Below are 13313 nucleotides of genomic sequence, written 5' to 3'. Positions count from 1 at the left end.
TCACGGCACACACAGCGCACACACACACGAGAGAGAGAGGGAGAGACACACGCACGCACACCCTCCCGCACCCACACCGCGCACAGCCCCGGTGCCCACTGTGGGCACCCAGCACCAGCATCAGGCACCCACTGCTGTCACCCATCGTGTATACTGGTACCCAGTACCAGCGCCATGTACCCAGGACTCGCACCCTGCACCAGCACCCAGTGTCAAATACTGGAACACAGGACCGGCACCATGCACCCAGTACTGTCACCCAGCACCAGCATCATATACCCAGCACTAGTACCCATACCAGCACCATGCACCCAGTACTGGCACCCAGTAACAGCACCATGCACCCAGTGCTTGCACCTGGCACCAGCAACAGGCACCAGCATCATGCAGCCAATACTGACACCCTGCACCAGCACTGGGGGTCCCCTTTGCCCCTGTGGGGTGCTCGCCCATCCCCAGGATGTGGGGAAGGGCTACCTGTGGAGCTGCTGCCAAACCACTTCCCACCTAAGGATCCCTGCCCAGGGATCCTTATATATCAATGGTTTCTACTGATTGTTTCTATCAATTGATCCCTATATCAATGGTTTCTCAGGTTTTTTTATTTGGTTTTGTTTTTTTCCCCCCTCCAAAGGGGCGATTACACATCACTAAAAATAAAGCGTGATAAAACTTTGGGAGAGAAAGGAGGCATAAAAATTTCATGATCTTGCCAGCCAGGGAAATTATCCCACTTTATTATTTAAAACTTCATTAAAAACCATTTCCCTGGGAGAGGCAATGTTCAAACCACTGTCTATTTCAATCCTCGGGACACGCACTCTGCGACGTGGGGGACCAGTGGGGGACCAAATGTGACTGCTCTGCTGAAAACACCACCCCAACCCTCACCCATGCAGTCAGTGTCCCTGAGCTGAGCCCTGCTACCTCTGCACAGTGGGCTTGGACAGACCCGATGTGCCTCCCAGATTTTCAACCTGCCCAGTCCAATTCTCCAGATTTTCCTCTTTTCACCCATCCAGCTCGCTACAGTGGGATCTACACAGCTTTCACCCAGGGAGGACCTGCCCAAGGACCTCTGTGGACAAAGCAGGGTCCTTCCCCTGATTGCAACTTTTCGAAATCTTCAGAGCAGCTCCAGTGTGCAGTTGTGACTGCCAGTCTGCCCCCTCCTGCTGTGTGACTGGGCCACCAGCTCTCCTGATTTTCTTTAGCGATTCATTTAACTGGAAGCTCACAAATGCCCATAAAGGCTCCCACACCTTCAGAAACTGCTTTGTAGTGTGTGTTTGGGATTTTTAGGAATCCCCATGAACATTTGCCCCAACCCTGGAAGTGTTCAAGGCCAGGTTGGGCAGGGCTTGTAGCAACCTGGTCTGGTGGAAGGTGTCCCTACCATGACAGGAGGTTGGAAAGAGATGAGCTTCAAGGTGCCTTCCAACCCAAACCATTCTGGGTTTCCAGGATTTTATGATTAGGGCTTGTGATTCCTTATGATTCTCCATCCAATCTGTTCCTTCAGATGATGAAAGGAAACCACCTTTTTTTTAAAAAAAAAAAAAAAAAGTGTGGATTGGGAACAAATGCTTGGTGCTCCCAAACCACCTGCACAGTGGAGCTGTCAGTGAACAGCCAGACTCGCGGAATTGGGTGCTCAGGGTGCGGCAGCTCGGCCTGTCGTCTTTTCTAGCAGTTGCAAATGCTCCGATCAATAGCGAGAACACTTCTCCGGGTCTGGAAAGCTGCTTTCCCCCCGCGCCAGCCCGAGGCGGGAGCAGGAGCTCCCGGGAAGAACGGGCAGCATCCTGCTGCGCCCAGAGGCACCGGCGGAGAGAGCGGCAGCCTGGGTCGAGCCGTGTCTATGCTGAGAGGCGGCAGTCGGGGGCGGAGGGCTGCTCGGAGCCCCCCTTCCCCATCTCCCCCCCCGCGTCGTTACCGCACCCGCTCCCCGCCGGACCCGTTCCGCCGGTCCCGGCCCCGCGCCCGCCGCTGCAGTAGCGGGACCTGCCCGCAGGTGCCGCCCGACTCCGCCGGGAACGCGGCCGGCGGCTCGGGGGGACCACACGGTTCGGGGATCCCGGGCGGTTCGGGGGGTCTCCGGCGCGTCCCGGCCCCCGCCGGTCCCGGGGAGCGGACCCACTGCGGAGCGGAGCAGCTCCGGCTCAGGAGCGCGGGGCAGCCGCGCACCGTCCCGGGAGCTGCTGCCGCGTTTCTCGGGTACCCGACGGGTGCATCCGAAGGGAGATCGCCGGTCTTGACAGCAGGAGTTGGGCTCTCTGTTGAAGTTTTCCCTGCTTTACTGATGGTGTTGCTGGGTGGGCTCAGACCTGGCCGGCAGGACCAGGACAGTGACTGACCCCCTGTGCTGGGCATCGCTGGGGCCACACCTCAAATCCTGTGTTCAGTTTTGAGCCCCCGATGAAAAGAATGCCATTGAGGTGCTGGAGTGTGTCCAGAGAAGGAAACGGAGCTGGGGAAGGGGCTGGAGCACAAGTCTAATGAGGAGCAGTTGAGGAGGCTGGGGGGGGGCTCAGCCTGGAGAAAAGGAGGCTCAGGGAGGACCTCCTCACTCTCTGCCAAGCTCTGAAAGGAGACTGGACCCAGGTGGTGTTGATCTCTTCTCCCAGGTGACAAGGGACAGAAGCAGAGGAAAAAACCTCAAGTTGCACTAGGGGAGGTTTAGGTTGGATATTAGGGAAAATTTCTTCACAGAAAGGATTGTCCAGCCCTGGCACAGGCTGCCCAGGGCAGTGGAGTCACCATCCCTGAAGGGATTTAAAATACATGTAGATGTGGCACTGGGGGACATGGTTTAGAGGTGGTCTTCGCTGTCCTGGGGTGAGGGTTGGACTCAATGATCTTAGAGGACTTTTTCAATCCAAGCAATTCTATTGCCTTCTGATTCCATGATTCTAAGAAGGTACTGTGTGAGCAGAGGTGAAGTCTGCCACGAGCAGCAGGGAGCTGTGAGTACAGCACAGTGCAAGCACCTGCTGAGCTTGTTTTTCTCTTCAAAGAGAAGAAGTTCAGTAATTCCAGGCAGGATGCTCAGAAGCAGGAAGCCTCTTTTGATGAATATCTGAAAGGAGTCAGCTTGTGTCAGGACTGAGATACACCAAGGCTCCCAACAGATCTGCAAAGCGCTATTTGATGGAGAAATCCTGTCAACAGTTGCTCAATCCCATCTCCAAAGTGTTCTGCAGTATCAGGCTGGCTGCAACAGCAGAATGGGCTGATCCTTCCCAGGGTGTTTCCAGCTTGTGTGCTCCTTGAGAGGCCGGCAGGTGATGAAGCTGGATGGATGAAGGCTGCAGAGATACTTTGCTTTAGGAAAGACTTTCTCCCATCAGCTATCTGGGCTTTTTGAAGCTTTCTAAGCAGCAGAGCGTATCTGGACTGGAGTAACCAAAAGAGATGTACCTGGGACTGAGCTCTGAGGAATCAACAGCATGAAAGCTGCTACGGCCCAAGTGGGAGGTCAAGGAGAAGCAACTCTGTGCCATCAGCCCACAGCTGAGATTGTAAAGGTTGTGTTCATCCTGTCCCTGAATATGCATGTCCTGTCTGCTGAGGGCACATGAGGACACAGAGAGGTGATGCTCTTGCATGTGAACAGGAGCTGGCACGTGTGGGTGCAGGAAGCAGAGCTGCTCTGGAGACCAGCCCTGCTCCGGGTCATAAATCCACCCTGTGCACCACAGTCATGGAGCTGTCTTTGCAGAATACTTTGTTTGAGCTGTGCAGTCCCATCACAGCTAATTTATTCCCTTTTGAGAAATATCTTTTTAGGTACCCTTTAGAGCCTTTACTTACTCTTTTAAAGCCTCAAAGCTTCCTGGAGAATGTCAGAGCCGCATTTCCCATCCTGATCTCTACCTTAGTTATCAGGTGTGCTACAAACCTGCATATCTCTCTGGCTCCTGTGGCTGCTCACATGCTGACTCAAGAGTCATTCTGGTTGGGGTCATGTTTTTTTCCACAGGGGTCTGAAGTACAAAGATTGTATCTCCTGTACTCAAGCTTGAAGATAAGGCAACAACTTGACATTCTGGAGTGTTGTTTTCCACAGGCCATAGAGCAAAATTTAAAAGGAGATTTTGCACTACCAGGAACAGCACAGCCCCAAATTCTATCACATTTAGAAGGAAGAGGGTCAATTATTTTGATTTCCTAATGTACCAGAGCTTATGCAATCACACTGTATATCAGCCCACTCATGTTCTTCCAAATTCTTCTCTTTAAAAATTTTTTTTAACCCTTTGGCCAGTTTTATCAAAAAACTATGCTAGTTAGAGCTCAGTTCCTGCCATTACAAACAGCTGGGCAAAGAATGACCTTGCCAGGGCTGCAACTGTGAGAAAAACCAACACATGCTGTCAGACCTTATTAGACAGCAGAGAATCCACATGGAGCTGACATTTGATCGATGCCCAAACCGTGGGAAAAGCTTCAGTAAGTTTGTGCCCTCTCAGGCACCCAGGTCGGTCCCCCAAGAGACTCCAGACTGCTGAAAGCCAGACTCTGCAAATTCTGCAGCTCCCAGAGCTGTTTGTTTGCTTTGCAGTGCCAAGCTGGGAGGGGAAGGAGCTTAGCAGAAGGCTTGACAAAAAGGGCTAATGCTGGTGTTCCAGGATGGGTCTAAAGGCCCCCAAAGCTGCCTGTGGTGGTGTAGAGATGCCCTCCTTGAAGGAATCCCTGCAAATTATCAGCCCTGCTGCTGGGTGGCACAAGCTGGTAGTTTCTTGGAGGGCACTAAAATCCATATTACCATCATGGTTCTCACCTGAGCCACTCAGTGAGCTACAGACTTTCTCTCAAACTCTCATCAGTGTTTGAGAGGTGGCTTAACACTTGTTATGAAGTATGTCAGAAAAAAGTTGGAAGTGGTGACAATAAGGGCAAAACTGAGGTGGCTGGTCTCCTCTGGTTACTTTTGGCTGAAATTAAGGCAGGCAGAGGAGATCTGGTCAGCTGTGCCCTTTCCCTGACCACAGCATGGACAAGGGAAAAAGCTGGACCAAGTCCAGTGTGTTCCAATCTATGTCTGCTGCTCCTGCAGGCATGTGGAGAGCTAGTGGAAAGTCTCCGCTCTTTGGCTGCAGGGGGAAGGTGATGCTGATGATTGGAGATGGGAAGAGCATATTTGAGGGGGAGGTTTGAGAAGTCAAGTGTTTTTAATGAAAAGAAAATAATTTACATAAGAGGGAAGGTACTCTCAGCTGTATAATCTACCCCAAGAACTACATTATCCTGTTTTTATTCTACTGGCGTGAAGAACATTTCTCTGTTGCTTCCTCCTCTCCAAATCGGTTGGTACACAGAGTTCATTAGAAATCTGGTCTGTTGAATAGCGAAGTAATGAATCTTAGTGATTTCCATTTCCTCTGTCTGAACTGGAAAGTGTTTTTCTCACACCATCTCAGTCTGGAGCAGTAATAACAAAACCACAACTTCTGTTGCAGTTCTTTGTTTGCAGGTGGATTCCTCTGTGGACACATGTAAACACAAGTGTACCTGACCTGCTGACTACAAGACAGAAGACAAAGAAAACAACGGTTACGAGCGTGTGAACAAATATCATCCTGACATTTCTGTTTTAACACAGCAAGGTCCAGGACTCGTTGTCAGGAAAAGCTGCTCATGACTTTGAGGTTTCTCAGTTACACGCTAAGCTGAGAACAACTTCGACACGTAGAGCAGTGATTTTTGTATGTGGTTTTTGGTTTAACAGCATACAGTCCTTATTCCTCGTTGATCGGGTGACACTGAAATGGGTAAAGCTTTGGTTACAGCCCGATGGACATGCAGGCAGTTCCAGAACAAACACAACTAAGTTGCAGGATTTATATTTTCATCCTACATCAGTAAGATCCTGTGAGATGATGGAGTAAAGGAGAGCAGGGTGCTGTGCCCTGAGGAAGTGTTAGCTCAGATGAGAGTTCCCAAATTGTATCAGTTGGGAGATTTATTTCAATCGAGAGGAATAAAGGCAAGAAGGAAGAATATAGATGTTTTCTCACTTTGCCCTTGTCTTTCTGTAATGGATGTAGGGCAGAGTCATCCCTGCACCCTTAAGATGTTTTCATTAGAGAATTAAAAGAGTCAAAAATAAGAGCCTTCCTTCTGCTGTACAATGCCTGGTCCAGTGTGGGAAGAGCCATTTCTGAAGGGAAAGGGTTTATTTTTCTCAGTCTTGAATCAATCGCGGCTTTCCCTGCTGTGAGAGCTGGAGGGGGAGGGGAGGGCTGTCGGGCTTGTGTGTGAGGATTCATTTCCTCCGGGTCACTAAGAACCATCAGATAAGGTAGCACTGGGGTTCAGCTGCCATGAACCCAAACTAAAATTGAAACAGAGGCCCCACATGAAGTGCCCTGACTGTTTTGGGGAGGCATCCCTGCTCTGCTGCTTGTAGCCAACCACTCATTTGCTTCTGCTGCTGGAAATGGGTGTCAGGAGAGGTCTGAGCCTGTCTGATCTGAACCCTGTTAGAGATCCTCTTGCTGTTGTCCAAGACCTGTCCCGGAGACAGACTTAAAAATATCCCTAAAAATTGACTGAGGCATCTCTTTCTGACACGCTCCTGGATAAGATGAGAGGAGCTGTTTTCTCCTTCCCTGCCCTTTTTCTCGGTGATACAGATACAAGCCATGCAGCTCTTCCTCTCCTTTGGCGAAGGGAGGGGCAGCTTCCTGTTTTTATACAGAAATTAGATTGATCCAGGATGTCTTTGTGCTGCTGCTGGTCCTGATGCACGCAGAGGGGCTAACAGTGCACGTGGGCTCCGGGAATTTTGCTTTGACTTTCCTGCTCGTGCATTTGGCTCTCCTGGCACTGCCCCATGGATAGAGCTTTGGGGTTGAGATGTATGGAAGGACGCTCCTCTGACTGCCCAGTGTGGGAGACTCCCAAGCACCACTAAAAAGCCTTTCTTGCAAAAGCAGGGTCTGGGTTTCCAGTGGCCCATTCCAGGGTGTTTGGAGGTTCCAGGCGCGGGAGCACAGCTCCATCCTGCTCCGACTGTGGGACTGCCCATCCCAGAGCAGGGCTGTATCTGGCATTAACATCCCAGGAATCTGCTCCAGGCGGGCAGGAACAAAGTGGAGAGACATGTTTACAACTGCTGGGGGGGAAGCACAGGCGGGGGAGCAGAAACAGCCCAGCGTAACAGTCTCACGGTCGAACTGTCAAGGAATTGGTCTTGGATAAGGAGAAATGGAGAGCAAGCAGCAAATTGGCTTTGCTCAGTGCTTTGGCCACAATTAATAAGGAGGGAACTGGGCAAAGGTACTGTATAATTAAGTTGGCTGATAGCAGAGTTCTGTCCAGAGCAGGAATGTGTTGTAGGCTGTCGTGCTATAATTAGCAACATTTTGTTATAGTGCTTTTCCTTCACAAAATGCACTCGGTTAAAGTTGCCAGCTGCCCTCAGGGAGAGAGGCACCACGGCCTGATCCTGCGTGGTGGAAGGGTCTGGGTCTGGCAGAGGCCATAGGATGAGGCTTTTCCTCCAAAAAACACCCATCTGGGAGACACAGAATGCCTCTGCCTGGGATGACCTGTGACATGGGTGATTTTCCCTGTGAGAAAACTGGATCACGGAGAGGTGAAGTGGCTTTCTAAGGTCACCAACTGAGTCATGGGTAAAGCCAGGAATAGAAGGCAGCAGCCAGGCTCCCAGCTGCTGTACCTATGGTTATTTCTGTTTATGCTCTTCACTTCACTCTTGCCCATGGTTTACTGAGTGCATTCCAAGAGTGCATTGACTGCCAAACTTCCTCCCCTTTAAAACCAGAAATGGACAGATAAGATAGTAAAAGAAATCACTTTAACTGCTGGTATGTGCACAAACATACCTGAACCCCGTCCAAGTTATCAGCCAGTTTTTTTTTAATGCTCTTTTGGGGCAGGAGAAATGCCTCCAATCTCAAAGTGCCTATGGCAGTTTGCTGGCAGGATGTCAGATGATTTATTTCCTTTGCCTGTGGTCAAAAGGAGAAAAAATTTAAAAAGGAAAAAATAAAGAAACATGTTAGACATATCGAAACCCGGTCAAGTGGCTCCACTATAAATCCCATGAAGGCAATGGGAGAATTGTGGCTCTGGGAATTGGAAGTTTAGACTGTAAACCAAAATAAAACTGAAACTCCAAATAAATGCTACATTCTCACCCAATAAATTTTCCCAGAATGCCTTATCTACTTCTCAGTGAAGGCCTTAAGACTTTCTTCCAAGGGCCCAAGGCCAGAGTATCTGGAAAGCCCTAAACTGGGGGGTAATGATTTGGCTCCTCCTTATTCTTGGCATAAGCAGAATTAGACTGCTCTGTCAACTGGTGTTCTGAGGCAGTAAAAAAAGGCTAATTTGGGTGGCAGATCTGACATGCATCAAATGGAAGCATGACAGTGGCATGAATGTCCAGAAATGCTGTACTGTATCTGTACAGTCTGCTGTCCGAGAGCAGGCACTGAGGATGGGGACTTGCCTACATTGTGACCTGAGCTGAATTCACTCACACTGCCTTTAGTTGTGGATCAGTGGATGGGCTGCCCTTGCATCCCAGGGCAGGATCCCATCACCTCAATAATTCTTGGCTCTGTCTCTTCTTTCTCCTCTGTTTTATTTTTTTTTTCAATTTTTTTTTTTTCATTTTGCCCTTTAAGTTTCTATTTCAATGCTTTTATTGCAGTCTTGTTTTACAGTTTTCTTCATTCCCTGACTGAGAGGAGATGTACTGTGTAAGGCATGCAGAAGCTCCTGCTGCTGGCATGAGTCCCCTCCTAGAGCAGAGAGGTGTCTGGGTCCCCAGACTGTCATCTGAGCCTCAGGATGTGGCCATGAGTGTTCCCGACAGTGATCTGTGCCATGGAAGCAGGGGGCTGCCTGATCTTTGACCAGAAGGGATTTAGCATTGTGTGGTTTTTCTATGTTTCCTCTGTTCTACTTTTCTGGATTCTTCCCAACCTTTCCTGGGATCTTTGCAGAGGGATCAGAATTGGAATAATATTGGTTCGGTCCCCAGATATGTTGTATACACAAGGTATCCATTTCGATGAGGTGACTTTCAGAGTGTCCCAGGCATAAAAGCTGACCTCTCCTCTTTGCCCTCGTGGTGATTCCCCAGTGTTAGAGCTGTTGAACAGTGTACAAGTTCTCCCTCCTCCTGCCAGCCCTGGCTCTGTGCACTGGGGTTCCAGGTCCTTTCACGGAAATTAACATTTACTTTAAGAACTAAAACAAACAAAACCCAAATAAATCTCCTCACAAAATAAGATCAATAAAAACATAGCCAAGTGCTTTGTTTTGCTTAGAAGACGCATCTTTGTGCATATCCACTTGTGTGTTGCCAAGTTTTGGAAATCAGCAAAGGCTGACATTGTTTACAGCAAATTAAAGACCCTCTGGAGACACTCTGTCTTGCTTTCCAGTGTAGCCTCGGGCTGGGGGAGGGAGGTAGTTGGACAGTAGCATAGAAGAAACCCTGTTCCAGTGTTGCTAACTATAGCATTAATTTCAGAGTCATAAATAACTTCAGTACCATGGTTACAGCACTAGCCAAGTATGATATCATTTAGTTTAGGATTAGGGGAAAATATCTTCCTTGAGGCTGTGGGTTCTAAAATAAGCAGCTTTTCCAGTGTGAGTTTTCTCCCAAAGGCTACACAAACTCCAGCCTGTGGCCGTAAATTAGAAGGATTACTGTGGTAGAACTGACTGGATGAGAAGTGTCAGCAGGTAAAACAGCTCAGAGAGTAGATTTTTCCAAGTTTCTCAGGGAATGACAGCCTGGCTCTCCATCAGCTTTCTTAGAAAACAGCACCTTCTGGGAATGAGAGCAAGCATGGTCTTTCCAACCCAAGTTCTGCAGTATGGAGCCATGGAGAAGAAGGTCCTTTCAGAAATCAGATGCCACTGATGAACACTCTAAAGATGGATTGAGAGGTCAGCACTGACAGTTCCCATGGCTGCAAGGGTAACAGTAGAGCAAATGACAGCTTGTGTGCATCCATTGGCCCAGTCAAGCAAACAACTGGGATGTTTGTATTACAAAATTTACACACAATTACACAAAATGTACACACAAAATTTACATACAAATCTGCAGAACCTTGGGAGCAACTGTGAAAGGCTGTGAAATACAAATATGTATTACATACAGTACAGCACTACCATGGATTACAACAAGGACTCAAATGGGATAAAGGTCTCTCATAGTAAGTGAAAATTTTATGGAGGAACACTTTAAGCACAGCAAATATGATACAGGAAACCCGGCTCTAGGGCTCCTGGGTACAAAATACTAGACTGCACAACCCAAAGCACTGATCCCATTCAAAATTGTTCAAGAAGTTATGACATGAAGTCTGTATTGGTAGGATTTATGCCAGATTAGATATTGTCTTTCTTCCTGCTGCTGGCATAGAGCCAGCACAAACGCCCTGTTATGTACTCTGGCTAATTCAACAGAAACCTCTTTGTGTGCCCAGGCATGATCTGGATTGAATTTGTCCTGCTAAGTGATCCAGGAGTGCTCAAACCTGGTATAAGGGACCAAAGAATTATGGCACGACCTACCATTTCAAATTTCATTTCTTCTCTAAGGTAAGGAAAGAGCATTTTGCCCTAAACAAACACTTATGACAATTGTAGAAATGTTTTCCCTTCGTTTAATGCCATTTCACAACATGGATTAGAGGGTGTCCCCCCATGAAAAGCAGTGGATAAACTTAAGCACACAGTGAAAAATGAAATGTACTTTTTATTTCTGCTCTCCCTGGTTCTAATCACGCAGACAACATCTGAAAAGTGACATTTTGGGATAGGCTGAACAAGTCGGATTGATACGCTGCATTCATTAGCCCTGCCTCTCACTGCTAACAGCCTGATCCCTGCTGAGAGATCCTCTGATGGTTAACTTAGTCCCAGCTCCCGAGAGCAAAGTCTCAGGTTTCAAGGTGATTTTGGGCTTCTGCAGCTCTGAGCAGGCTGACGACCCAGGCCTCTTTCTTTTGCTCTTTGTCTGTGCTAAGCTTGGCTTCTGAAGTAACTGTTATCCATCATGAAGATGTGGGAGGCCAGCATGGTTTTCATTTTCTCAGCAGTGGGCTCGGCGAATACCACATACCTTGCCCTCTCTTGGGCTGTGTTGAACAGAGGGATGCTTTTGGTTTAGGAATAGTCCTTCTCTGTGTGTGTGAGCCTCTCTGTCTTGAAGTCATCTTTATTGCAGCTGTGAGTAGCAAAGCAGCCTAAAGCAGAAAAAAGGAGGAAGATTACAGAACTATGTTTGTGTATGAGGACAGAGGTTTTTTGAGTGGCTAGAAGAGGCCAACTGACATTAGTACTAATTTAGGGTGCTAATAGCTTCTTTACTATGGCCAGTGAATAAAAATATTGCTGTCAGGCTCAGAAGATGCTTGTGGCTTTGATGCTGACCTGTCCTTTAACCCTTGCAAACTCAAATCTTTGTAATTTCTTGTACTATGCCTGTTTTCTCTGCCTGAACTGCGGGACATCTATTCACTGCTGAATAATATGGACTCCTCATCTACACTGAGATTTCTACCACCACATAGGGTGTCACTTTTAAAATGACCTAGTCTTATTTCATCAGGGTTATTTAGAGCTTCACTGTTCTGTTCAAATCCTCTGCTGCCAAGCAAAAGGATCAGGTCTGGTCCACTTGAGCTATTTTACAGGTAGTTGAGCTGCAATATGCCAAACAGCCTACTCCATGTTTGGGATGGGACCTGGTTAGTCCAAGAAGCCCTCTCTCCTGCAAGGAGAAACCATCTGCCAGAGCTGTGTGTGCATCTCTACTTGGAAGTTCCTGGAAGCCGTTCTCAAGTGTAGTTTAGAAGTATGCAGGCAATTATGTACCACTGCTGTTGTATTAAGACTGCCAGCTGTGGGGTCAGGTTGTCCCCTTTGTTTCCCAGTAATTACTATTTTTAGTTCAGGTTTCATGAGCCCAAAGGTCCTCTGGCTGTGCTCTGTAACAGCTTCAGAGAAGACAGATGGGGCATTACAGACACAGTGTACTTAGTCCCTGCCACTCATGAGATTCAAAGTCCAATTCAGCTGATTAATGAACATTGTTTTCAAGTTCTGAGAAAAGCTGTCTCTGGGTGCAACCAGAATATCTGCAGCAGAAACATAACTCAACAGGGAATAATTTTGCCTACACAGTAAAACAGGAAGATTGTAAATGTTCAGGGATCACAGGGAAAATCTGCCATGGCTGGTGTTTTGTTTCAGTAGCTCGGATCGTGTCAGCTTGTCAAGTGCATCCTGAGAGATTCATAGCCCTCCTCAATTCTAAGACAGGCTGAGACCTAAACCAAACTGAAATCCAAGGAAGGAATTGGGCAGGCAGACGGTGGCCAGAGTTAGTCAGCACAGCTCCCTAGTTCAGAGCAGTGGGGAAGCCGGGCCAGGCAGCATTCCTGGAACTGTGGTTCAAGCTCAGTCCAAATGCTGAGGGGCTGTCCCAGCTGCAGTGTGAGCTGAGGGCATGAGTCAAAGCCACGAGGGCTGCCATGACCTTGCCAAGTATAAAAAGCACGAAGATGCTCAGCACTGCCTTGCGTGTGCTGATTGCTTCTGGCTGAGAGCAACGGAGAAGGTACAAGCCACTGGATATCAATTGCTCAGGAGACCAAGACATCCCCATACATCTGTTGCTCAAAAAGCATTATATATATTCTAACCTTTCACATACATTAACCAACTGATCCTTGCAGGAGGCCTGGGAAGATCCTGAGTAGCGCAGTTCTCATTTTACTGAGGCCACAAATGGTAATTAGCTCACTTAAGGTTGCAAGCTCAGCATCCATATTAAAGCTGGGAGTCAGGGAGTTCTTCCACTCATCCCTTGCTGCTGCTGCCATGTACCTGCAGCATTCATGGCAGCTGGGGAGCACTGGCCGGAATCCCAACACTGGGAAACCACAGCTCTTGAATAAAACCCTATCACACAAACACAGGGGTCTCACATTTAGGATGTCATCACAACAGAGAAGCCCAGACAGGCAGGGTTAGGTCAACAACTTCTGAAAACAGTCTGTGTAAAACAGAAACTACAGTTGAATTTAGCTTGTTGCCACCAAAACAGGTTCCTTGGAGTCTCTCCCGTGTTCTAGAACAAACCCTGCAGTCTAGCTCCTGGTTTCAACCCTCAGTGTAAAACATAGCTGACTGCAGATTAACACAAGGTGACCAATGACTGCAGATCAAAATTACACTCAAGGTAGATTAAACACAGATATTATGGCTCAAATGTGATGAGGTGGCTGCCAGAACTGAAGGACACAGGG

Source organism: Manacus candei, unplaced genomic scaffold (genome assembly GCF_025592945.1).
Source record: "Manacus candei isolate 608988 ecotype Guabito, Panama unplaced genomic scaffold, ASM2559294v1 h1tg000057l, whole genome shotgun sequence".
Taxonomy (NCBI): Eukaryota; Metazoa; Chordata; class Aves; order Passeriformes; family Pipridae; genus Manacus; species Manacus candei.
The sequence above is the reverse complement of the archived record's forward strand: the minus strand, read 5'-3'. Positions refer to the sequence as shown.